A 25,734-nucleotide genomic window follows, 5' to 3' on the forward strand; every position below is an offset into this window, starting at 1 on the left:
ATACAGCTATAAAGTAAAAAGCTTCAGGCATGCAAAAAAAAAAAAAAAAGTTAACCTAGAATAAAGATGTTATGAAAAAGAGCAACCATATATACTGTGCCAGCAGCCTCAAGAAATTTCTTTAGATGTATTCGAGCTCTCAGAGTTTCTGTGCAACTGTCTGCCTCCTTTTTCAATGCATTGCCATGGGGAGCCTCATCTTTCCGGCTGATCAGGTTTGTAGGACCTGTTCCTAAGTTCAGGTTGGTGTAGCCTGCTTCCATAAGTGCTGCCATCTCTTCTGTTACCCTTAATAGTACCCTTAATAGTACCCTTAATAGTAAACCAGAGTCCAAAAGGGTGAAGCCATCTATAGCAGATGCTATCTCTTCTGAGCAGACCAACAGCTCAAAGCTCTTGCCACTTACGAAATGTAAGAACATAAGAACATAAGAAAATGCCATACTGGGTCAGACACAAGGGTCCATCAAGCCCAGCATCCTGTTTCCAACAGTGGCCAATCCAGGCCATAAGAACCTGGCAAGTACCCAAAAACTAAGTCTATTCCATGTAACCATTGCTAATGGCAGTGGCTATTCTCTAAGTGAACTTAATAGCAGGTAATGGACTTCTCCTCCAAGAACTTATCCAATCTTTTTTTAAACACAGCTATACTAACTGCACTAACACATTCTCTGGCAACAAATTCCAGAGTTTAATTGTGCGTTGAGTAAAAAAGAACTTTTCTCCGATTAGTTTTTAAATGTGCCCCATGCTAACTTCATGGAGTGTCCCCTAGTCTTTCTACTATCCGAAAGAGTAAATAACCGATTCACATCTACCCGTACTAGACCTCTCATGATTTAAACACCTCTATCATATCCCCCCTCAGTCGTCTCTTCTCCAAGCTGAGAAGTCCTAACCTCTTTAGTCTTTCCTCATAGGGGAGTTGTTCCATTCCCCTTATCATTTTGGTAGCCCTTCTCTGTAACCTTCTCCATCGCAATTATATCTTTTTTGAGATGCGGCGACCAGAATTGTACACAGTATTCAAGGTGCGGGTCTCACCATGGAGCGATACAGAGGCATTATGACATTTTTCCGTTTTATTCATCATTCCTTTTCTAATAATTCCCAACATTCTGTTTGCTTTTTGACTGCCGCAACACACTGAACCGACGATTTCAATGTGTTATCCACTATGACACCTAGATCTCTTTCTTGGGTTGTAGCACCTAATATGGAACCCAACATCGTGTAATTATAGCATGGGTTATTTTTCCCTATATGATCACCTTGCACTTATCCACATTAAATTTCATCTGCCATTTGGATGCCCAATTTTCCAGTCTCACAAGGTCTTCCTGCAATTTATCACAATCTGCTTGTGATTTAACTACTCTGAACAATTTTGTGTCATCTGCAAATTTGATTATCTCACTCGTCGTATTTTCTTTCCAGATCATTTATAAATATATTGAACAGTAAGGGTCCCAATACGATCCCTGAGGCACTCCACTGTCCACTCCCTTCCACTGAGAAAATTGCCCATTTAATCCTACTCTCTGTTTCCTGTCTTTTAGCCAGTTTGCAATCCACGAAAGGACATCGCCACCTATCCCATGACTTTTTACTTTTCCTAGAAGCCTCTCATGAGGAACTTTGTCAAACGCCTTCTGAAAATCCAAGTATACTATATCTACCGGTTCACCTTTATCCACATGTTTATTAACTCCTTCAAAAAAGTGAAGCAGATTTGTGAGGCAAGACTTGCCCTGGGGTAAAGCCATGCTGACTTTGTTCCATTAAACCATGTCTTTCTATATGTTCTGTGATTTTGATGTTTAGAACACTTTCCACTATTTTTCCTGGCACTGAAGTCAGGCTAACCGGTCTGTAGTTCCCCGGATCGCCCCTGGAGCCCTTTTTAAATATTGGGGTTACATTTGCTATCCTCCAGTCTTCAGGTACAATGGATGATTTTAATGATAAGTTACAAATTTTTACTAATAGGTCTGAAATTTCATTTTTTAGTTCCTTCAGAACTCTGGGGTGTATACCATCCGGTCCAGGTGATTTACTACTCTTCAGTTTGTCAATCAGGCCCTACCACAACTTCTAGGTTCACCGTGATTTGATTCAGTCCATCTGAATCATTACCCATGAAAACCTTCTCCATTACGGGTACCTCTCCAACATCCTCTTCAGTAAACACCGAAGCAAAGAAATCATTTAATCTTTCCGCGATGCCTTATCTTCTTTAAGTGCCCCTTTAACCCCTCGATCATCTAACGGTCCAACTGACTCCCTCACAGGCTTTCTGCTTCGGATATATTTAAAAAGGTTTTTACTGTGAGTTTTGCCTCTACAGCCAAATTCTTTTCAAATTCTCTCTTAGCCTGTCTTATCAATGTCTTACATTTAACTTGTCAATGTTTATGCTTTATCCTATTTTCTTCTGTTGGATCCTTCTTCCAATTTTTGAATGAAGATCTTTTGGCTAAAATAGCTTCTTTCACCTCCCCTTTCAACCATGCCGGTAATCATTTTGCCTTCTTTCCACCTTTCTTAATGTGTGGAATACATCTGGACTGTGCTTCTAGAATGGTATTTTTTAACAATGACCACGCCTCTTGGACATTTTTTTACTTTTGTAGCTGCTCCTTTCAGTTTTTTTCTAACAATTTTTCTCATTTTATCAAAGTTTCCCTTTTGAAAGTTTAGCATGAGAGCCTTGGATTTGCACACTGTTCCTTTTCCAGTCATTAAATCAAATTTGATCATATTATGATCACTATTGCCAAGCGGCCCCACCACCGTTACCTCTCTCACCAAATCCTGTGCTCCACTGAGAATTAGATCTAAAATTGCTCCCTCTCTCGTCGGTTCCTGAACCAATTGCTCCATAAAGCTATCATTTATTCAATCCAGGAACGTTATCTCTCTAGCGTGACCCGATGATACATTTACCCAGTCTATATTGGGGTAATTGAAGTCTCCCATTATTACTGCACTACCAATTTGGTTAGCTTCCCTAATTTCTCTTAGCATTTCACTGTCCATCTCACCATCTTGACCAGGTGGACGGTAGTATATCTCTATCACTGTAGTCTTCCCTGATACACAAGGGATTTCTACCCATAAAGATTCAATTTTGTATTTAGTCTCATGCAGGATGTTTATCCTGTTGGACTCTATGCCATCCCGGACATAAAGCGCCACACCTCCTCCCGACTGCTCCTCTCTGTCATTGCGATATAATTTGTACCCCCGGTATAGCACTGTCCCATTGGTTATCCTCTTTCCACCATGTCTCTGAGATGCCAATTAAGTCTATGTCATCATTCACTGCTATACATTCTAATTCTCCCATCTTACTTCTTAGACTTCTGGCATTAGCGTACAAACATTTTAAAGTTTGTTTTTCGTTTGTATTTTTATTCTGCTTTTTAATTGATAGGGATAAGTTAGAATTTTTTAGCTCAGGTGAGTTTTTAGTTACAGGCACTTGGGACTACTTTTCTAATTATTGGAACCTCACTGTCGGGATGCCCTAATTCTAATGCATCATTAGTATCCTTTAAAGATACATCTCTCCGAACCATGCGCTCCTGAGCGACTGTCGGCTTTCCCCTTTGTTCTAGTTTAAAAGCTGCTCTATCTCCTTTTTAAAGGTTAGCGCCAGCAGTCTGGTTCCACCCTGGTTAAGGTGGAGCCCATCCCTTCGGAAGAGACTCCCCCTTCCCCAAAAGGTTCCCCAGTTCCTAACAAAACTGAATCCCTCTTCCTTGCACCATCGTCTCATCCACGCATTGAGACTCCGGAGCTCTGCCTGCCTCTGGTGACCTGCGCGTGGAACAGGGAGCATTTCAGAGAATGCTACCCTGGAGGTTCTGGATTTAATCTTTCTACCTAAGAGCCTAAATTTGGCTTCCAGAACCTCCCTCCCACATTTTCCTATGTCGTTGGTGCCCACGTGTACCACGACAGCCGGCTTCTCCCCAGCACTGTCTAAAATCCTATCTAGGTGACGCGTGAGGTCCGCCACCTTCGCACCAGGTAGGCATGTTACCAGGCGATCCTCACGCCCACCCGCCACCCCAGCTATCTACATTCCTAATAATCGAATCACCAACTAATGACGGCCGACCTAACCCTTCCCTCCTGGGCAGTAGGCCTTGGGGGAGATATCCTCAGTGCGAAAGGACAATGCATCACCTAGAGAGCAGGTCCTTGCTACAGGATCCTTTCCTGCTACACCTGGTTGGTGCTCTCCCATTATGAGACCTTCTTCCTCCAAGGCAGCACCAGGGCTGCCAGTCTGAAGTTGGGACTGGGTGAGAGGTGAGAAAAAAATGGTTCCACCTCGTTTACCTTGTCATTTCATTGTGGGGGAGCTGCTGGGCCGAGTTGTATTTTTTTTTTTTCACAGTGTAACTGAAAAAACATGCTATTATGTCCTGGCCAAATGCCCTGTGAGCCCTGCTCTTTATTTTTTTATTTTATATTTCTTCAATTTACAATCAATTCAAGCATACGTTTTCTTAAATTAATCACAGGTTGATAAAGTCATTTTAGAATTTACACTAAGAAAAAGAAAAGAGATATTGCTCTTTCATGCTATCTGATATCTGTGTCTCTGGCTGATCCTATGTAGTCAGAAGGCTCTGGCATAGCTGCTTCACCACTTCCGAGCAGTCTTGAAATTCCAGGATTTCCAGTATTCCCCGAAATCTCAAATTATTCTGATAGGACTGGTTTTCAATGTCCTTGAATTTGTCGGATAACGTGGCATAGTCCTGCTGCAGTGATTTGAAATCACCTCATAGGTGTCAGAGCTCTTCCACCTGTGAGTCGACTATATTCAGTGTCATCGATTCTGCGTCCGAGGTCTGCCACTTCTTCCTTCTTGTCTAATAGATCAATCATTTTCTTCTCATAATTTTTTACATCTTGACAACAGATCGCAGTAACCAGTTTACAGTTCAGAGCTATGCCCTTGTAGACAAAACTGTATCAGATAATGATAAAGCACTATCTGATTCGATCTCAGGAGCCTCCTCTACTTCCTGTACCATTTTGTCGGATGTGGCCATCTCCCGGGCAGAGTCGTATTTCTGATAAGAAAATTTGCAGAAATTCACAAATTTTTTCATTTTATACCAACTTCGACAACACACTCCAGATGAAGACTAGTAGATAGGAGGAAAAAATACTTTAGGATGGCAGCGAGTTGTTTAAGATATTGCTCATTGGGTAGAGGAGCCCAGGTTCAAATGGCCAACGGCCTCTGTGACATTTCCTCCGAAATAAGTATTTGATTTTACTGAATATCTTCTCATCTGATTTCTGAGTTGCTGTGTCTCATTCTACTACATTATCTCTAAGGAGCAATGATGTATATATGACATGGGGTTCTGGGAAAAGAGAGTGACCTATAGGGGTAAAACTTAACGATTCACTCACTATCTGACAATGTAATGAACCCGAGAATGTGGGGAACAATGTTGCAGTTGCATTAATAGCAATCAAGGCATATTGGTTAAGGGTAATAACATCATGCCTTCTGCAAAGGATAGTAAGAGCTACACCAGCAAGTTACTCCCTTGCATGCTTTGTATTCATTTCTGTTCTCTAGCCATCTAAGCTAGAGCAATGCTGTAGTTAACTGTAGTAATCTCCATGCCTTCTAAGGGTAGTGATTGCTGCACCAGCATGTTACCCCCTGCCCGCTTTTCTCATTCTGTCCTCCAGCCTTTAGAGATCCACTGTGTTTATTCCATGTCCCTTTGAATTCTTTGATTGAAGATGAAAACATCGCCCCCCCCCCCCTTCTGAAAGGGTATTCCATGCATCCACCATCCTCTCCATGAAGAAATAAGAACATAAGAAATTGCCATGCTGGGTCAGACCAAGGGTCCATCAAGCCTAGCATCCTGTTTCCACAGAGGTCAAACCAGGCCACAAAAAACCTGGCAATTACCCAAACACTAAGAAGATCCATGCTACTGATTAGGGATGTGAATCAGTATCTGACTCGTTTCCGGTATCGAGTTTGGGTAAAAACCGCAGGAAATCTTCGTTCCCCGCGATTCTTACCATTTTAATCGGCTTTGTCATGCCAAAAAAACACACACCCCGATGCTTTAAATTTAATTCTTTCGCATTCCCCCACCCTCCCGACCTCCCCCCCCCCAAAAAAAATCTTTACAGTACCTGGTGGTCCAGTGGGGGTCCCGGGAGCGATCTCCCGCTCTCGGGCCGTTGGCTGCCACTAATCAAAATGGCTCCAATGGCCCCTTTGCCCTTAGCATGTGACAGGGTATCTGTGCCATTGGCCAGTCCCTGTCACATGGTAGGAGCACTGGATGCAGGCCATCCAGTGCTCCTACCATGTGATAATGTAATAGAATGAGAGCAATAATTTTATCAAGTTTTCCCTTTTGAAAGTTTTAGTGTTCGAGTTGCAGATTTACTTATTGTCCCCCTTCCAGTTATTAGTTTAAATTGATTATGTTATGATCACTGTTGCCAAGTGGCCCCACCACCATTAACTCTCTCACCAAATCCTGCGTTCCACTAAGAATTAAATCTAAAATAGCTCCCTCTCTTGTTGGTTCCTGAACCAATTGCTCCATGAAGCAATCATTTATTACATCCAGGAACTTTATGTCTCTAGCAAGTCCTGATGTTACATTTACCCAATCAATATTGGAGTAATTGAAATCTCCTATTATTACTGCACTGCCAAATTGGTTTGCTTCCCTGATTTCTCTTAGCATTTCATCATCTGTCTGACAATTTTGTCCAGGTGGACGGTAGAATACTCCCCTATCACTATACTCTTACCCAACACACATGGGATTTCTACCCATATAGATTCTACTGAGCATTTAGTCTCTTGTATGATCTTTATCCTGTTGGACTCTATACCCTCCCGGACATAAAGTGCCACACCCCCACCAAGTTGATCCTCCCTATCATTGCAATATAATTTGTACCCTGATATAGCACTATCCCATTGGTTATCCTCCTTCCACCAAGTCTCTGTGATGCCAATTATGTCAATCTCATCATTTGCTGCTATACACTCTAACTCTCCCATCTTACTTCTTAGACTTCTGGCATTGGCATACAGACATTTCGAAGTGTAGTTTTTGCTTGTTTTAACAACCTGCTTTTCTGTTTGGGATAATTCGGAAATCATTAGCTTTGGTGATTTTTTACATATAGGCATATGAACTATGTTTACTTTTAATGGAACCTCTCTGTTGGGATGCTCTAACTCTCCTGTTTCATTAGTATCCTTCAAGGATACATTTCTCCGAACTATGCACTGCTGACTGTCGGCTTTCCCCTTGCTCTAGTTTAAAAGCTGCTCTATCTCCGTTTAGAAAGTTAGTGCCAGCAGCTTGGTTCCACTCTGGTTAAGGTGGAGCCCATCCTTTCAGAAAAGTCTCCCCTTTCCCAAAAATTTCCCCAGTTCCTTACAAAGCTGAATCCCTCTTCCCTGCACCATCTCATCCACACATTGAAACTCTGGAGCTCTGCCTGCCTCTGGGGACCTGCACATGGACCAGGAAACATTTCAGAGAATGCCACCCTGGAGGTTCTGGATTTCAGCTTCCTACCTAAAATCCTAAATTTGGCTTCTAGAACCTCTCTCCCACATTTTCCTATGTCGTTCTATGTCATTCTGAGTCATCCCTTCTGGAGTTTCATTTTGTGACCCTTAGTTCTATTGTTTTCTTTCCAATGAAAAAGGTTCAAAGTTCATACATCATTAAAACCTTTCAGGTACCTGAAGGTCTGTATCATATCGCCCCTGCATTTCCTCTCTTCCAGGGTATATGTATTCAGATCCTTCAGCCTTGTAGGTCTTCTGATACAGACCTCACATTTTATTTGCCCTTCTCTGGACTGCCTCTATCCTTTTTGTGATAGGGGTTCCAGAACTGAACACAGTATGCCAGATGAAGCCTCACCAAGAACCTGTACAAGAGCATTATCACCTCCTTTTTCTTACTGGTTATTCCTCTCTCTATGCAGCCCAGCACTATTCTGGCTTTAGCAATCACCTTGTCAAATTGCTTTGCTATCTTCAGATCACCAGATACTAGAGATGTGAATCGTGTGATCGATCGTCTTAACGATCGATTTCGGCTGGGAGGGGGAGGGAATCGGATCGTCGCAGTTTGGGTTTTTTAAATATCGTGTAAATCGAAAACCGGCACACTAAAACATCCCTAAAATCCACCCCGACCCTTTAAAATAAATCCCCCACCCTCCCGAACCCCCCCAAAATGCCTTAAATTACCGGGGGTCCAGAGGAAGGGTCCCAGTGTGATCTTTCACTCTCGGACCTCCGTGCGTTGTAGAAATGGCGCCGGCGCTACCTTTGTCCTGTCATATGACAGGGCAAAGGTAGCGCCGGCGCCATTTTGTTTTTTTGTCCCCCGACGGCAGGAGCGTAGGAGATCGCTCCCGGACCCCCAGGGACTTTTGGCCAGCTTGGGGGCCTCCTGACCCCCACAAGACTTGCCAAAAGTCCAGCGGCGCCATTTTGCACAAAATGGCGCCGGCCGTATGGCAACACGATTCGACTGCAGGTCGTCGTTCCGGACCCCCGCTGGACTTTTGGCAAGTCTTGTGGGGGTCAGGAGGCCCCCCCCCAAGCTGGCCAAAAGTCCCTGGGTGTCCAGCGGGGGTCCGGAACGATCTCCTGCAGTCGAATCGTTTTTTCCGTATGGAAAAACGATTCGCGGTAGGAGATCGTTCCGGACCCCCGCTGGACTTTTGGCAAGTCTTGTGGGGGTCAGGAGGCCCCCCCAAGCTGGCCAAAAGTCCCTGGGGGTCCGGGAGAGATCTCCCTACGCTCTGCCGTCGGGGGACAAAAAAAAACCAAAATGGCGCCGGCGCTACCTTTGCCCTGACAGGTCAAACGTAGAGCCGGCGCCATTTCTACAACGCACGGAGGTCCGAGAGTGAAAGATCACACCGGGACCCTTCCTCTGGACCCCAGGTAATTTAAGGCATTTTGGGGGGGGGTTCGGGAGGGTGGGGGATTTATTTTAAAGGGTCGGGGTGGGTTTAGGGTTGTTTTAGTGTGCCGGTTTTCCCGCCCTCCCCCTTCCCCCGATTTACGATTTTTTGACGATAAATCGGGGGAATTGTTATTGTATCGCAGCTCTAACGATTTTTGACGATTTAAAATATATCGGACGATATTTTAAATAGTCAAAAAAACGATTCACATCCCTACCAGATACTATTACCCCCAAATCCCTGTCTTGATCTGTGCACATCAATCTTTCACCCTCCATCACATACAGCTCTCTTTTGGATCAGCGCATCCCAGATGCATGACTCTGCACCTTTTTGCAGTGAATCCACTTCCAGATCTCTTCAAGCTTTTAAATCACTTTTTATTCTCACTACTCTGTTGCAGCTCTTAGTAACATCCACAAATAGACAAACTTACCTTCTATCCCTTCCGCAATGCTGCTCACAAAGATATTAAACAGAACCAATTCAAACACAGATCCCTGTGACACTCTACTTAATATCATTCTCTCCAGAGTAGGTTCCATTTACCATTATACATGGTCTTCTATCAGTCAACCAATTTGTAATCCATGCCATCATCTTGGTGCTCACTCCCAAGCTTCTCATTTTATTCACAAGCCTCCTGTGCTGGACTGTATCAAAATCTTTACTGAAATCGAAGTAAATCACATTGTGTGCTCTTCCTCAATCCAATTCTCTCGACAACCCAATAAAAATCATCAATCAGCTTTGTCTGACAGGACCTTCTCCTGGTAAATCCATGTTGCCTTGGATCCAGAAATTCACCAATTGTAGATAGTTCAGTATCCTTTCCTTCAGCAGTCTCTCCATTAATTTTCCTTTCACCTAAGTAAGGCTAACTGGCACTGTAATTTTCAGCCTCCTCTGTTTACATTCTTGTGAAGATGGACCACCACTGCTCCTCTCCAAAACCATGGCACCACTTCTGTTTCCAGGGATATACTGACCAGGTACTTCAGCACAACTCTGAGCTCCCTCAGAATCCCAGGATGCATCTCATGCAGCTCCATGGCCTTGACCACTTTCAGTTTGCCTAGATCCTCCCATACATTCTCTTCTGTAAAGCAGAGTTGCTTACCTGTAACAGGTGTTCTCCCAGGACAAGCAGGTATGGTAGTCCTCATATGTGGGTGATTAGCAAGCTACAGGCTGACTCATATTTGTTTGGACCAACAGCGTACAACTTGTGCAAGAGGCACAATTGGCATACTGTTGGGAAAAATGAAGCAGCCTGAAAATCAACAACAGATTGAGTGGAAGGAGTTGGGATTATACTGGAAATAAATTCTCAAGACAGATTGTCCAAAGGAAGAGTTTTGACATCCTTTCCTTGTCTAGACAGTAATGTGCTGCAAATGTGTGAAGAGAGCTCCATGTGCAGCTTTGCAGATCTCAGCAATCTGTACTGAACAATAGTGTGCTACTGAGGTTGCCATGGCTCTTACTGAGTGCACCTTCACTTATCCTGGAGAGGAAGGCCTGCTTTTTCATAGCAGAATTCGATACAGTCTGCTAGCCAGTTAAAGAGAGTTTGTTTGCCCACTGTAACTCCTGGCCTGTTTTTGGCAAAAGAAACAGAGTTCGGTGGATTTCCTATGGACTGCAGTGCGGTCTAGGTAAATGCAAGTGCACGTTTACAATCCAAGATGTGTAAAACTCTCTCGCCCTGGTGAGAGTGAGGCCTTGGGTAAAAGGTGGGCAAGACTATAGACTGATTCAAGTGGAAGTCAGTAATCACCTTGGGAAGGAATTTAGGGTGAGTACGTAGGACCACTCAGTCATGTAGGAACCTGGTACAGAGTGAGTATGTAACAAGTGCTTGTAACTCACTAACCCTTTGAGCAGATGTAATGGCTACTAGTTAGAGAACTTTCCATGTAAGAAACTTAACATTGCAGGAGTGCTAAGGCTCAAATGGGAAGCGCATGAGCCTACTAAGTACTATTATTTAGGTCCCAGTCAGTTACTGGTGGCCACAGAGGGGGCTTGAGTTGTAACAGGCCCCTCATAAATCTACTCACAAGGGGTTGCGCTGTTACCGGGCATCCCTAACTCCTTGTGGTACGCTGAGATGGCACTCAGGGGTACCCCTCACTGAAGAAGTCTGGAGACCAGTCTGAAAGGTGCCAGAGATGTCTAATAGAGATGGCGTGGGGCAGAAAAAGGGGTCAATACCTTTTTGCGTGCACAATGCGGTGAATCTTTTCCACTTAGAATGATAGGATTTTCATGTGGAAGGGTCTTCTTTACTGAATACCGAACTGAAGTATTTAATACTTCTGCCATTTTCTTCATTTCTCCTCCACCAGGGGCGGATTGAGGGAAAATAGTGGCCCGGGGAATTTTTCTCCATACTGGCCCATGGGTACCCAATTATATATGCAATATAATTTACATATATAATTTACATATTTAATTTACATATATATGTACACACCCCTATATTCAGCATGCTACTCCCGTATCAACACAGTACTATTTGCCAAAACTCAAAGAATAACAACCCCTCCTATGAAAAAGAATACCACAAATATTACACCAGAATCTAAAATATCAATACACCTCCTATCAGGAAAACAGAACAGGCCAAGCTACTACAGATCCCTACAGAGAAACCACATGCTAAAAGAATGCTTCCTCTCAGTCTTTGCATTCAGAACACAAACTCTCACCAAATACAGAATAAAGCCACATAAAGTATAAATAGAAATGTGCAGACAAAAACTAAACTGTAAAACGTATCATGCCAGACTCTATACAGTGCAACAATGGAAAAACAAAAATGTCACCATTCCTCATGAAACAATCAATAAAATCAAGATATATAAATCATGACTCAATTATAAAATCATTATAATAAAATAATTTCAAAACAGCTGATGAATAGAATATCCAATAATTAAAGACTCAAGGAAATTTTGAAAACCTTTACAAACACCAATAAAATATTTCAAACAGCAGACACATCACATACTACCCAATAATTAAATGGTAATCAAGAAAAATGAACTTAAAAAGCCACCTTTTACTTACCGTCTCCAGCAGTTCTCCTACTCCTTTCCCTTGCAGGCGACACCAGAAGCAGCAGTAGCTGCAGAAGCTGTCCTCTTCCTTAGGGACCACAACCAATCTCTTCTCTCTCTCACACACACACACCAGTCATACCCTCAAGACCAGTTTCTGTCTCTCACACACCAATCATCTCCCCAACTAGTCTCTCTCTCACTCACACTTGAGCACACACATACCAGTCATCTCCCTGATCAGTCTCACACATACACATGTCAACCTCTCTGGCCAGTCTCTCTCAATCACACAATGCTCTCGCTCTCTCTTACTTACAACAAAGGCTTTCAATCATACACATGCTCTCTCTATTTCACTTACACACAAGCTCTCAATTACACACATGTTCTATCTCACAGCCACAAGCCAGCCAAAAAACATGCTCCATATCTCTTGCACATACACATTGACACACAGAAGCACCTTGCTTTCAGACTTGCAGCATTTTTCACTTTTACTAAAAGTGAAAGTGATGATCCCAACCATTAAATAAGAAAACCACATTCCTATCAGAAGGCGAAATGACACCCTTCCTTCAGGTTCTGTCCTCCCAAGGGACAGCCACCCACACCGTACAGCTTCTCTTGTTTTGCGCTTTCAGGCAATAAAGCAAGTGTCTTTCTTCAAACTATCAGTCATATGATTATTCATGTGGGAGATATGGAACCGAAAGACATCCTTAGTCAACCTTCCCTTTTAAATGGGAAGATTCCAGTCTTAGTCATTTAAAACATACATTTTCTAAAGACTTAAAAAAATAGCAAAACCATTTCAGATTGGAACTATTCTAGTCTTCATGCTTAAATTATGCTAAAAAAAAAAAAAAAAAACCCACCCGGCATCAGTATCTTAAATTTGTGATTTTGCTGAGATGAACATTTTAAATGGTTTAATTTTTTTTTGCTGTAGTATTTGTCTCTACCCACTTTGCTACATTTTATTTTCTAGAAGAGGGATGCTTAACATTCAGTAATTTAATCTTTCATCCAACTTTTCAAAAGTTGCACTATTCTCATACACACACACACACACACAAAAGCACCGTTCCTTTCTCACATACACACAGAAGCACCCTTCCGATCCAAGGCTTAACAGCTGGTCTCCGGCGGCGGTTCACTTCTTCGGCCCCCGCCGGCCTCGATTTTAATTTCTTTGGCCCCCGCCGGCCTCAGTTTTAATTTCTTCGGCCCTCTTGGTCTCCGGCGGGGGCCGAAGAAATTAAAATCGAGGTCGGCGGGGACGGAAGAAATTAAAATCGAGGCCGACAGAGGCCGAAGAAAAGAAGATAGGCGCTGCCCCAGCCAGCCCCCGCTTGAGGCTGGCTGGGAGGCGCCCATCTTCTTTGCTTCACCCTCTGCCACCGCCGGCCTCGATTTTTAATTTCTCCGGTGGGGGCTGGCTGGAAGGTTCCCATCTTCATTTCTTCGGCCCGCGCTGGCTGATCTTCTTTTCATCGGCCCCCGCCGGCCTCGATTTGTATTTCTTCGGCCCCTGCCGGCTTGGCCTCCGGCAGGGGCTGACTGGAAAGCGCTGAGGCTGGGCTGAGGAAGAGCCACGCGGTCGAGACCACGTGACAAGGTAGACCGGCCCACCGGGGGATGCCCGATCCCCCGATAGGTCAATCCGCCCCTGCTCTCCACACATTGCTAGTTACCTTTCAATTTCACTATACCACTTCTGACCTCCCTTCTTTCTCTGATATATCTGAAAAATGTTTGGCACCTTACTTTACCTCTTTGGCAATCCTTTCCTTCACTTGAACCTTTTGCTTTCCTTTCTTCATCACCTCAGCTTTAACAGATATTCTTCCCCATGTTCCCTCTTTTGCTGCATTTGGTTAGTATATCTAATGTTTCTGACTTGCCAAGATTCAATTTTAGGCCAGGAAAACTACCATAAACAAGTTTTTTTTGGTTTTTGTTTTTTTGTTTTTTGTTTTGTTTTTTTTTAACACTACAGGTAAAGACTGTCAAGCTTGAGAAAGGACCATTAAATTGTTTGAAAAGGGGAGCCTTCGGGGAGGTCCACGCCAAGGTTGGTCGGCGTTGCGGGAGAGAGCCACGGCGCGAGAGGACGCATCAGAGGGAGTTTACCTGGTGCCTGAAACATCTTGATCCCGCCTACCAGTGACGACATCCGCCTGGGCCCTTATTTCAAGCGAGGGCTGCGGCGAGAAAAGCGGGAGCCTTCGGGGAGGTCACGCCGAGGTTGGTCGGCGTTGCGGAGAGAGCCACGGCGCGAGAGGATGAATCAGAGGGAGTTTACCTGGTGCCTGAAACATCTTGATCCCGCCTACCAGTGACGACATCCGCCTGGGCCCTTATTTCAAGCGAGGGCTGCCGCGCGCAGCCAAAGCCGCCGCCCAAAGGGGCGCGCCCCTGGTAGCATTTTTCATGGACTATTGGAAGTGGCACTTCTAGAATACAAGAATTTCGATGGGAAGGAAGAGGAAGGCCAGAATGGCAATCTCAACCCCAGTGAGGAAGGATGTTTCAGGACCTCTGGATCAGCATTTCCTGCGATTGGTGAGTCAGCCTACTAGAGAGGCGATTTCAGATACTTCTATTTCTTTTTCATCTGGGACCGGACCTCCCTCAGTCCTGCTGATAACCAGACTCCCATTATATCTGCTGATGGAATTGGGGCAATAGATATTACTGCTCCAAATACGCTAGTAATGACAGCTGCAGCGGCATCAGCAGATCTACCTGTAAACCAGGAGAGACATTTTGAGACTAATGTGATAGGACAATCAATATCTGAAACCGTAGGGGAGGAAAATGTCGATCCTGAGAAAATAACTTTGGTAGACGTGTGGAAGAAGTTGTAACAAAATTGGAGAAGATGGTATCATTCTCCATGTGTCAGTCCTTTAAATTTTCTAATGAAACAGGGAAGATTCTGGAGGATCATGGTGAAAGGATAAAACAACTTGAAGTACAATATGGATCGACCTCAAAGCAGCTATCAGCTCTGCAAACCACTGGATCAGCCTTTATGAAGGACTCTTTAATGTTGTATAGAAAAATGGAGGGTTTTGAAAACGCTTTAAGAAGGAAAAAATTAAGAATTTTAAATTTTCCTTTTATTAGGCTATCAGCCCAAGAGTTATTTGGTAAATATCTCAAAGAATACTGGGCATAATCAAGGATGTAATAATATCTAAGATGTATTATATACCAATGAAAAAAAGAGAAGTAATGTTACCCCGAAGGGGAAATAGAAGTGTTAAGTACAGAGAGTCCCAAGTTTAACGGGCTTTCCTTGAGGCATCAGTGGACGATATTCAGTCTAGATCCACTTAATAGTGGAATTTTGTTTGGAACAAGATAAAACATAGTACTCCAGAAATATTTCATAAACAAAGAAATCAGTTTTTGTGGCCAGAAAATCCAGATATTCCCTGACGTATCGAAAGATACCCAGGCAAGACGGAAGCAGTTCCTTTTATTAAGACAAAAGGTATTGGCCCTAGGGGCATCCTTTTATCTTAAATTTCCTTGTAAGTGCTTAGTCACGTATCGTAATAACAAATTTGTTTTTTAGGAACCAAACCATCTTGAGAGTTTCCTTATAGATAAAGGTCAGGACAATGTTACAACTTAGAGATTGGGAACGATTGACTGGTTAAAAAAAATAACTCTCTCCTTCTCTTAATACTCATGGTTTTGAGTTAATTTTCCTTTTAATTTTGTCTTTGGATTGCTCTCCATAAAGTGGGCTAATTATGTTTGGTTTATAATTGAATGTAAAAGTGAAATTATTTTTCCTGTGTTAAGTTGTATAAACTATTCTTTTCCTTTTTGATGTGCATTTGTTAAAATGACAAGAAATTTAATAAAATATAAATTAAAAAAAAATTGTTTGAAAAAAGTATAATTTTTAATATCTGATTATCCAGTTGGATACCAGAGATTCCATAGTCTTATTTAATTTGAAAATAAGTGGTTACAGCATTAAAATAAATACTTACAGGGAAAATGGGCAGGCCTGTCCTAGTACTCCTAGTTAAATCAAACAGATCTGAAAATGAGCTATTTGCACATACATATACACTCAGATTAGAATATAACACTTTAATTAAATAAAAAATATACCATCCAAATCCATATATACAAAAAATAAATTAAAATATAAAAAAATCCCAAGATATCTGATTGAATGCTTTCTTTTTTGCATCGAAAAACATATAGCCAACTTAATCTTTGGATTGTCATGTTAGCTTCAAGAGCAAGTAATGATTTGCTGACATAAGTCCTTGATTTTCACCTATAGGCAAATCTGTTTGCTCTGGAGAAATTAAGTCAGGTAAATAAGTCGATTTGCTATAATTTTAGCGTATATTTTGATATCTTGATTTGAGTAAGATATAGGCTTATACAAGCTGGACTACTAGGGTCTTTATTAGACTAGCAGTGTAATCTCATTGATTCTGGCATACAACCTTGCACTATCATCCATTCATAAAGATCTTTCAAGAGAATCACCAAATGTTTCCCCCAATAATTTATTAAAGTTTTCAGGAAGGTCATCTGGCCAGGTAATTTTAAATTATGCAGTTCCTTGATAACTTAATATTTCTTGTGTTGATATTTTTTAATTCAATTTTCCTCAAATCTACCTTAGATGTCTTAGATAAGCTTATATCCAACAATCTGTTGCTTTCTTCCTACATCAAACTATGATATACATTTTGATAAAACTGTTGGAAAGTTCTACAAATATCAGGTGCATTCGTAGAATGAAAACCATCTTTATATTTTAGGCCACTGATAAATTTTGAACTTCCCTGTACTTTGGCCAAATTGGCTAACTTTCACCCAGATTTATTTCTTTTAGCGAAATAATATGCTCTTGGTCATCAGGGAAAAATGTAAGCAGAACAGAATACATAAAGTAACCATTTACATGTTCTGAGTGTGGATAGCGTTTCAGTCAGGCAGATTTACCTCATGCAAACCCAGAAAAATAAAACTTCAGCTACAGACTATAGGAAAGTTCTAAAAATAGCAACCTCACCACTTTCCAGGAACAACCACACCACACTTATTCCTGCATGTGATAACAGGCTCCTTTAGAAAGCCCAATTCACAGGTAAATCATTATTCTTCCCAGCAGCTAGATCAAGTTCCAAGAGGGAATGTAATCAAAGCTTATATCCAGAAAAGGATACTTATCCCAGTTCATTATCTTGTACTGATTCCTACAATTGGTAAATGTGCTTGAACAAGATAACTGGGCATCTCCCATGTCACTCAGCCTTGCTGCCAGTCCCAAACTTTACACATCTGCATTATTTCTGCCACAGAGCAGGAAGGCTCAATCACAGACCTTTCACTTTGAGGTGGTTCTTGCCAGTCGGGGGGGCTGCTGTACACTAGGGATGTGAATCGTTTTTTGACGATTTAAAATATCGTCCGATATATTTTAAATCGTCAAAAAATCGTTAGGGCCACGATACAATACCAATTCCCCCAATTTATCGTTAAAAAATCGTAAATCGGGGGAAGGGGGGAGGGCAGGAAAACCGGCACACTAAAACCCCCTAAAACCCACCCCGACCCTTTAAATTAAATCCCCCACCCTCGCGAACCCCCCCCCCCAATGCTTTAAATTACCTGGGGATCCGGCGGTGGTCCAGAACGGCGGCGGTCCGGAACGGCCCCCTCAATAGAATCGTGTTGTCTTCAGCTGGCGCCATTTTTCAAAATGGCCACCGCAAAATGGCGGCGGCCATAGATAAAAACGATTCGACGGAGGAGGTCGTTCCGGACCCCCGCTGGACTTTTGGCAAGTCAAGTGCAGGAGGTCGTTCAGCGGCGGTCCGGAACCCGCGCTGAACGACCTCCTGTAGTCGATCTCCTGGCCGGCGCCATTTTCCGTACGAAAACGATTCGCGGCAAGAAATCGCTCCCGGAACCCCGCTGGACTCCCAGGAAACTTTGGCCAGCTTGGGGGCCTCCTGACCCCCACAAGACTTGCCAAAAGTCCAGCGGGGGTCCGGAACGACCTCCTCCGTCGAATCGTTTTTGTCTATGGCCGCCGCCATTTTGCGGCGGCCATTTTGAAAAATGGCGCCGGCTGAAGACAACACGATTCTATTGAGGGGGCCGTTCCGGACTGCCGCCGTTCTGGACCACCGCCGGATCCCCAGGTAATTTAAAGCATTGGGGGGGGGGTTCGGGAGGGTGGGGGATTTAATTTAAAAGGTCGGGGGTGGGTTTTAGGGGGGTTTTAGTGTGCCGGCTCACGATTTTAACGATTTTTCACAATAGTTTAAACACCCAAACGGCAACAATACGATTCCCTCCCCCTCCCAGCCGAAATCGATCGTTAAGACGATCGAGGACACGATTCACATCTCTACTGTACACCTCTCATCAACTTTTGAAGTCTTGATGACACTATTCTAATGCTTGGTCCCTTATCAGTGCCTTGAGGTTTTTCCTGCAACTTTTTCTGCTTCTTTCCCCTTTCTTGGTACCTTAGAATGCTGATGCCCCTTTCTGTGTCAGTTTGTGTCTTGTGATGCCCATCAAAAGTTTATTTCAGTTTTTGTTTGTGCCCTCTTTTGGAGCCTCAGTATGTTACTTCTACCTCTTGCTGCTTCCTTGCTGCTCTCACGGTGCCTTGGGAACTCCTCTGCCAATGCTGGTAACCCCTATGTGGAGCCTTAGGCTATTCATGCCACTTTTGGTGCTAATTTGCCGGAGTATAGGTACCCTGGAGTTTGTTCCCCCTTATTTATTTTCCCACAAGTTAATCAGAATTAATAGGAAACTCACAATAGGCTACAATTCTTCCCCTTTTGATTTTAAAGGAAAATGAATGAACTAAGAAATGAATAGATTTGTTTGAAACTAATGAAATGAATGAATGAACCAAAACAAGTTTTTTCTTCTGCACATTCCTACAATAGATGGCAATTGAAAAAAACTCTTGAGGTCAGAGACCCCTCTCACTAGTCTGTGTTGTAGGGTAACCAGTTTTCACTATCATCCAAAAAAGCAGATATACAATGCTTCCAGCAACAACCAGAATCATCACTCCATAAACTGGGTCCTTCTGCAAACAGAGCTTTAATGTCTTTACAGCTAAGAAAACAAAAATTGACCCAGCTCAAGAGCTGCAAACAAGTCTGGTTTTCAGGATATCCTCAACAAATATATGCTTTAAGGAATTGCATACAATAAAGGCAATGCATGTACAACTATCATGTATATTCACTGTGGATATCCTATAAGCCTGACTTGTTGTGGCTCTGTGGAATTTAGACAGGATAAGACCTTCTAGTTTACGGTTATCTTGGGCCTATGTATCAAAGTCAGCTTCACAAAATGGAGTGCTAGTGCAGAGAAAATTACAGCTAAGCTAAGCAATAAATTGTTTACTGCATTTGGTAATGACACAATACTTAGATTAAGAAATAGAAGTGGAACTGTCAAACTATGCTATTAGACTGCACCTACAATGAATCATAGTAAAACTAGCAAGATACCCTTTTGTGTCTTCTAAGTAAACATGCTTACGAGAAAAGAAATGGAATACATCATGTAGTACTCTCTCCAAGATGTAGGATAAAGAGACAACTTGCCCTTGGAGCTAAGATAGAGAATAAGATCTAATAATGGAAGAAGAAATGGCGTACATTAGAGATGTGAATCGTGTGAGCGATCGTCTTAATGATCGATTTTGGCTGGGGGGGGGAAGGAATCTGATAGTCGTGGTTTTTTTTTGGGTTTTTTTTTTTAAATCGTTTAAAAATCGTAAATCAGGGGAGGGCGGGAAAACCGGCACACTAAAACAACCCTAAAAACCCACCCCGACCCTTTAAAATAAATCCCCCCACCCTCCCGAACCCCCCCAAAATGTTTTAAATTACCTGGGTCCCAGTGGAGGGGTCCCGGTGTGATCTTCCACTCTTGGGCCACGGCTGCGTTAATAGAAATGGCGCCGGCGCTACCGTTTAAATCGTAAATCGGGGGAGGGCGGGAAAACCGGCACACACATATGACAGGGCAAAGGTAGCGCCGGCGCCATTTCTATTAACGCAGCCATGGCCCGAGAGTGGAAGATCACACCGGGACCCCCCCACTGGACCCCAGGTAATTTAAAACATTTTGGGGGGGTTCGGGAGGGTGGGGGATTTATTTTAAAGGGTTGGGTGTGGGTTTTAGGGTTGTTTTAGTGTGCCGGTTTTCCTGCCCTCCCCCTTCCCCTCCCCCGATTTACGATTTTGACGATAACTCGGGGGGAATTCCTTTTGTATCGCGCCTCTAACAATTTTTTACGATTTAAAATATATCGGACGATATTTTAAATCGTCAAAAAACGATTCACATCCCTAGCGTACATTAGCTTATATCAGATAATTAAAAAATCTGTATAATCAGTGACAAAGGTATATAACTCATCCATGATTGGTTCCATGGTGAGACGCAAATAGAAATGTATGAGAAATAGCAAAAGAGAATTATTTCAGTGGTTAAGTATTTTTTGTAATAAAGAAAAAGTATAAAATGTTCTGTTCCAGCATCTCTGCTTCTTGCAACCATATACAAAATGATTTTGTCTTTGAAAAGCCTTCCTTTCAATTGCATCAATTTCTCTTTTAAGTATGTCAACTTCCTAAATCAAATATACCTTCTAAAGAAAATTGCAATTTACTATTACCTTTTGTGCAGCCTTGCCATTTCTGCAAGTATTCAATATCTGTCTGTTATTAGATAACACAATATCTGCAGGTGTTCCAGAGCAGGGAGAGCTTTTGAACATACTCTCCCATTGATAAAATCTAAAATGTAACAATGTCTGTTCTTTATCATCAAGCATTCAAAAAAAACTACACATATATCCCACATCACCTATCAGTGCCTTCAATAATTCTCTTGATCTGAAATCTCTTGTTCTAAACAATTAATAGTAAGACAAACATAACATAATAACTCTAAAAAGCATAGCAAAAATAGTTATCCACATAAAATCTCCACCATCCCAGTGTACATCATCAGTGAACTTTTCATAGGGGCATCGTCATTCCCCTATCTGTTTTTGCAATTGCGTTATAGATCTGAGACTAACTCAGAATAGGTCCTCTCCTTGGCAGACAAACTGATCAAAGATTCTCGAAAACAACAGTTAAAGACAAGCCCCTCTCGCCAGACATTAACTGGTTTCAAACAAATGGCAACCACTGCTAGTTTCAAACAAATGGCGACCACTGTTAGTTTTGATGAACCAGAGAACAGGCCAGGACCCCAGTCAGCTGTATTCACCACGTGCCTTGTGTCCCCCTTGTCATGGAAATATAGAGGACTTCAACCTCTACATATGTACACTGGCTGACACCAAAAAAATAAAAACACCCGATACCAATATCTACCTAGATATCCAAATGTAGTGTATTTGGATTTTCAGAAGGCGTTTGACAAAGTCCCTCATGAGAGGCTTCTACGAAAACTAAAAAGTCATGGGATAGGAGGCGATGTCCTTTCATGGATTACAAACTGGTTAAAGACAGGAAACAGAGAGTAGGACTAAATGGTCAATTTTCTCAGTGGAAAAGGGTAAAACAGTGGAGTGCCTCAGGGATCTGTACTTGGAACCAGTGCTTTTCAATATATATATCAATGATCTGGAAAGGAATACGATGAGTGACGTTATCAAATTTGCGGATGATACAAAATTATTCAGAGTAGTTAAATCACAAGCAGACTGTGATACATTACAGGAGGACCTTGCAAGACTGGAAGATTGGGCATCCAAATGGCAGATGAAATTTAATGTGGACAAGTGCAAGGTGTTGCATATAGGGAACAATAACCCTTGCTGTAGTTACACGATGTTAGGTTCCATATTAGGAGCTACCACCCAGAAAGATCTAGGCGTCATAGTAGATAATACATTGAAATCGTCAGCTCAGTGTGCTGCAGCAATCAAAAAAAGCAAATAGAATGTTAGGAAATTATTAGGAAGGGAATGGTTAATAAAACGGAAAATGTCATAATGCCTCTATATCGCTCCATGGTGAGACCACACCTTGAGTACTGTGTACAATTCTGGTCACCTTATCTCAAAAAGATATAGTTGCAATGGAGAAGGTACAGAGAAGGGCAACCAAAATGATAAAGGGGATGGAACAGCTCCCTATGAGGAAAGGCTGAAGAGGTTAGGGCTTTTCAGCTTGGAGAAGAGATGGCTGAGGGGGGATATAATAAAGGTCTTTAAGATCATGAGAGGTCTTGAACGAGTAGATGTGACTCGGTTATTTACACTTTCCGAATAATAGAAGGACTAGGGGGCATTCCATGAAGTTAGCAAGTAGCACATTTAAGACTAATCGGAGAAAATTCTTTTTCACTCAACGCACAATAAATCTCTGGAATTTGTTGCCAGAGGATGTGGTTAGTGCAATTAGTGTACCTGGGTTCAAAAAAGGTTTGGATAAGTTCTTGGAAGAGAAGTCCATTAACTGCTATTAATCAAGTTTACTTAGGGAATAGCCACTGCTATTAATTGCTTCAGTGGCATGGTATCTTCTAGGTGTTTGGGTAATTGCCAGGTTCTTGTGGCCTGGTTTGGCCTCTGTTGGAAACGGGATACTGGGCTTGATGGACCCTTGGTCTGACCCAGCATGGCAATTTCTTATGTTCTTAGATAGACCAGACTTGTTTGCAGCTCTTGTTTTGCAGCAGACCAAAACCCTAAAAGGGTAATGGGACTGCCACCATGTAAGAGTAACCAGATCAAAAGACACACGAAGCAGATAAAAATCAGGAAACAGAAATAATTATATATACTTACAGAAATATGTAGATACGTATTTGTTAGATCTCCCAAAATAATGGGTTTTCGCACCATCTATAGGAATTAGGAATACCAGTCCCTATTTCCTAATAAAAATTCCTGGCTTCAGAAAAAAATCAAATCAAATCCAGGCCCTCTCTCATCATCTCCAGAGAGCAAATATTTACATGCTGCACTTAAAAAAAATAAATAAAGGAAGACAGACCACTTCTCCTTTTGTGATTTATTGCAATGAAAGCCAAGCTTGGATTAAAAAACAAAAACAAAAAAAACCAACAGTTCTTCCTATACCTTAACCAATGAAATAATTATCTTTTCCTATTTCACATACACTTCTATTTGTGTTTCACCATAGAGTACAGTATATATCTTCATGAACAATTACACAGATTTTTTAATCTGTTATAGTTACCTTGAGCCAATGTATCAAAGTCAGTTACACAAAATGGAGTGCTAGTATGGAGAAAATTATAGATAAGCTATGCAATAAATTGTTTACTGCATTTGGTAATGACACAATACTTAGATTAAGAAAAAAAAAATGTAACTGTCTGAAATTATACTTTATTATTAGAATGCACCTGGAATGAAATCATAGGACCAGAGCTGACCACCCCTATGCTAGGTTTTAAATCATACGTGTGCCATTTTCAAAGAGGTAGATGTGTAAAAATAACACTATAATAAATTAGTCTATTACAAAAATACATAAAGACTATATACAGTAAAATTTCTATAACAAGTAATTTAATTTTATGATTGTGCAGTACCTTAGAGTTGAGAGAAGTGGGGAACTTTTTATTTTGTGATTCATCTGTAAAATGAACAAATTGGAGCAATTTTACTATTGAAAATATTTTGCTACATATCATAAAAAATAAAGGACTAAGCTTCAGTTGTTCCTGAAATTCCTTAAAGGGCATGTGCTTCATTCCACTCTGCCTTTTACAGCACATGCTGTATACTGAAGCTAAGTCTCAAAAAAGGAACGCTTATACGTACTTCAAGATAGCACTGAAAATATACCAGAGGGTAGAATGAAACACTTCAGTAAAAGTCATCACAGCTAAAAATGAACATGCACTTAAGCAAAAGGTTAGTATGAAAATTCAAGAAAAATACTTCAAAGCTGGCTTAGAAGCTAGCTATGTTTAAAATGTTTCCCAGATGTTTGGCGTTCTTCCATCTACTGGTGGGAAAAAAAAGTCATCCATTTGTGGAAATGGCATTCAACTGTTGAACTGCCACGAATATTACACATGTACTATAAACAAGATACTGATGTTAGAAATATGCATTCATTTTAAATGAAATAGATAATGGCAACAAAATTGTCTATTTCATCTCTTTTCGGGAGCGCCACAAAATGAAAAAAAAGAGACAAATTTCGTAAAAATTAGTATCTTGTGTTAGTGCGTACTAACTGAAAATGTAACAATCAGCTAAAAAGTGTCAACTGAAGGAGCAGTTTGTTAGCTAGAGTTATGGTTATTTATTCCCATAGTTACTTTTTTGTGTTGCCAAGGTGAAAGGTGGTATTGTGGGGGGGATGCCAGTGCCTGGTAACAATGTAAACAAACAATTGAGATAATAAATAATAACATCATGTTCTAGTAAACAATTGCAAAAGCATGTAATGCAAATGTATATTTTGAATTTGCCAATCGCTTTGTATTTTAGGAAGAGAGCCCTGGCATTTTAGTACATGCATACTTTGAATTCTCCTGGTGTCTGTGTGTTTGGGTGGGGGAGGGGTAACTGGTGAGAGGGGAAGTGACTAGGGTGAATGCATGGGGTGGCAGGTAGAAGAGAGACTGATTGGGGGGGGGGGGGGGTGGAGACTGGTGAGAGAGAGGCAGCCTGGTGTTTGTGTGTGGATGTCTGGTGAGAGGGGAGTTGGCTATATGGGGTGACAGGTAGGAGAGAGACTGATTGGAGTGGTGAGAGAGGCAGCCAGGTATGTGGGGTGTGACTGGTGAGAGGGGGAGTAACTGGAGTGACTATGGGGGTGACAGGTGTGAGACAGACAACTTGGGGTAGTGAATGGTGAGAGGGAGACAGCCTGTTGTGTGTGTGTGGGACTAGTGAGAGGGGAGGTGGCAGGGTGACTGTATGGGATGAAGTGGGAAAGAGAGGCAGCCTGATGTGTGTATGTGGGGGAGGGGGGGTCACTTGGGTAATTGTATGGGGTGACAGGTCATCCCCACACACACCAGGCTGCTTCTCTCTCTCTCCAGTCACCACCCCAACCAGACTCTTTCCCACCTGTCACCCCATACATTCACCCAAGTCATTTCTCCCTTTCACCAGTTCCCCCCCCCCCCCACCCCCCACCCAAACATACAGACTCACACCTGGGGAATTCAAAGTATGCGTATTCCAAAATGCCAGGGCCCCTTTCCTAAAATACAAAGGGATTGGCAAATTCTAAATATGCATTTGCATTACAGGCTTTTACCGACTAGAACTTGATGCTATAATTACATCACTTGTTTGTTTACACTTGCTACCCCCCCAAACACCACCTTGCAATCATGGCAGCACAAACAAGTAACTAAGGGGGCAGCCAATTGGAATGCCTCTAGCTAACGAATTCCTCCCATATTGACACTTTTTAACATTTTCAGTTAGTGTGCAATAACGTCCCTTTAGTGCGCACTAAGTCCCTTTAGTGAGCATTAGTCCGAAATTAGGGAAACCCGAAATAAACATCCCCCCCGAACTGTTTTAAAAACAAAATTGACACAAAAAAAATCAGTGCACATCCCTTCTAATTGTACCTTTGTTTTAGTTATT

At 42.1% G+C, this 25,734-nt stretch overlaps 1 protein-coding gene across 5 annotated transcripts in view; it reads right to left on the reverse strand.

The window, feature by feature from the left end:
- Positions 1-25,734, reverse strand: part of LOC115090703 (lymphoid-restricted membrane protein-like) — a 1,037,620-nt gene that overhangs the window by 333,994 nt on the left and 677,892 nt on the right. For all 5 annotated transcript variants that reach the window (XM_029600146.1, XM_029600141.1, XM_029600144.1 and 2 more), the window contains exon 24: positions 23,709-23,752. The gene's annotated coding sequence lies outside the window, so the exon portion shown is untranslated. The remainder of the gene's footprint in view (positions 1-23,708; positions 23,753-25,734) is intronic.

This window comes from Rhinatrema bivittatum, chromosome 4, assembly GCF_901001135.1.
Source record: "Rhinatrema bivittatum chromosome 4, aRhiBiv1.1, whole genome shotgun sequence".
Classification (NCBI taxonomy): domain Eukaryota; kingdom Metazoa; phylum Chordata; class Amphibia; order Gymnophiona; family Rhinatrematidae; genus Rhinatrema; species Rhinatrema bivittatum.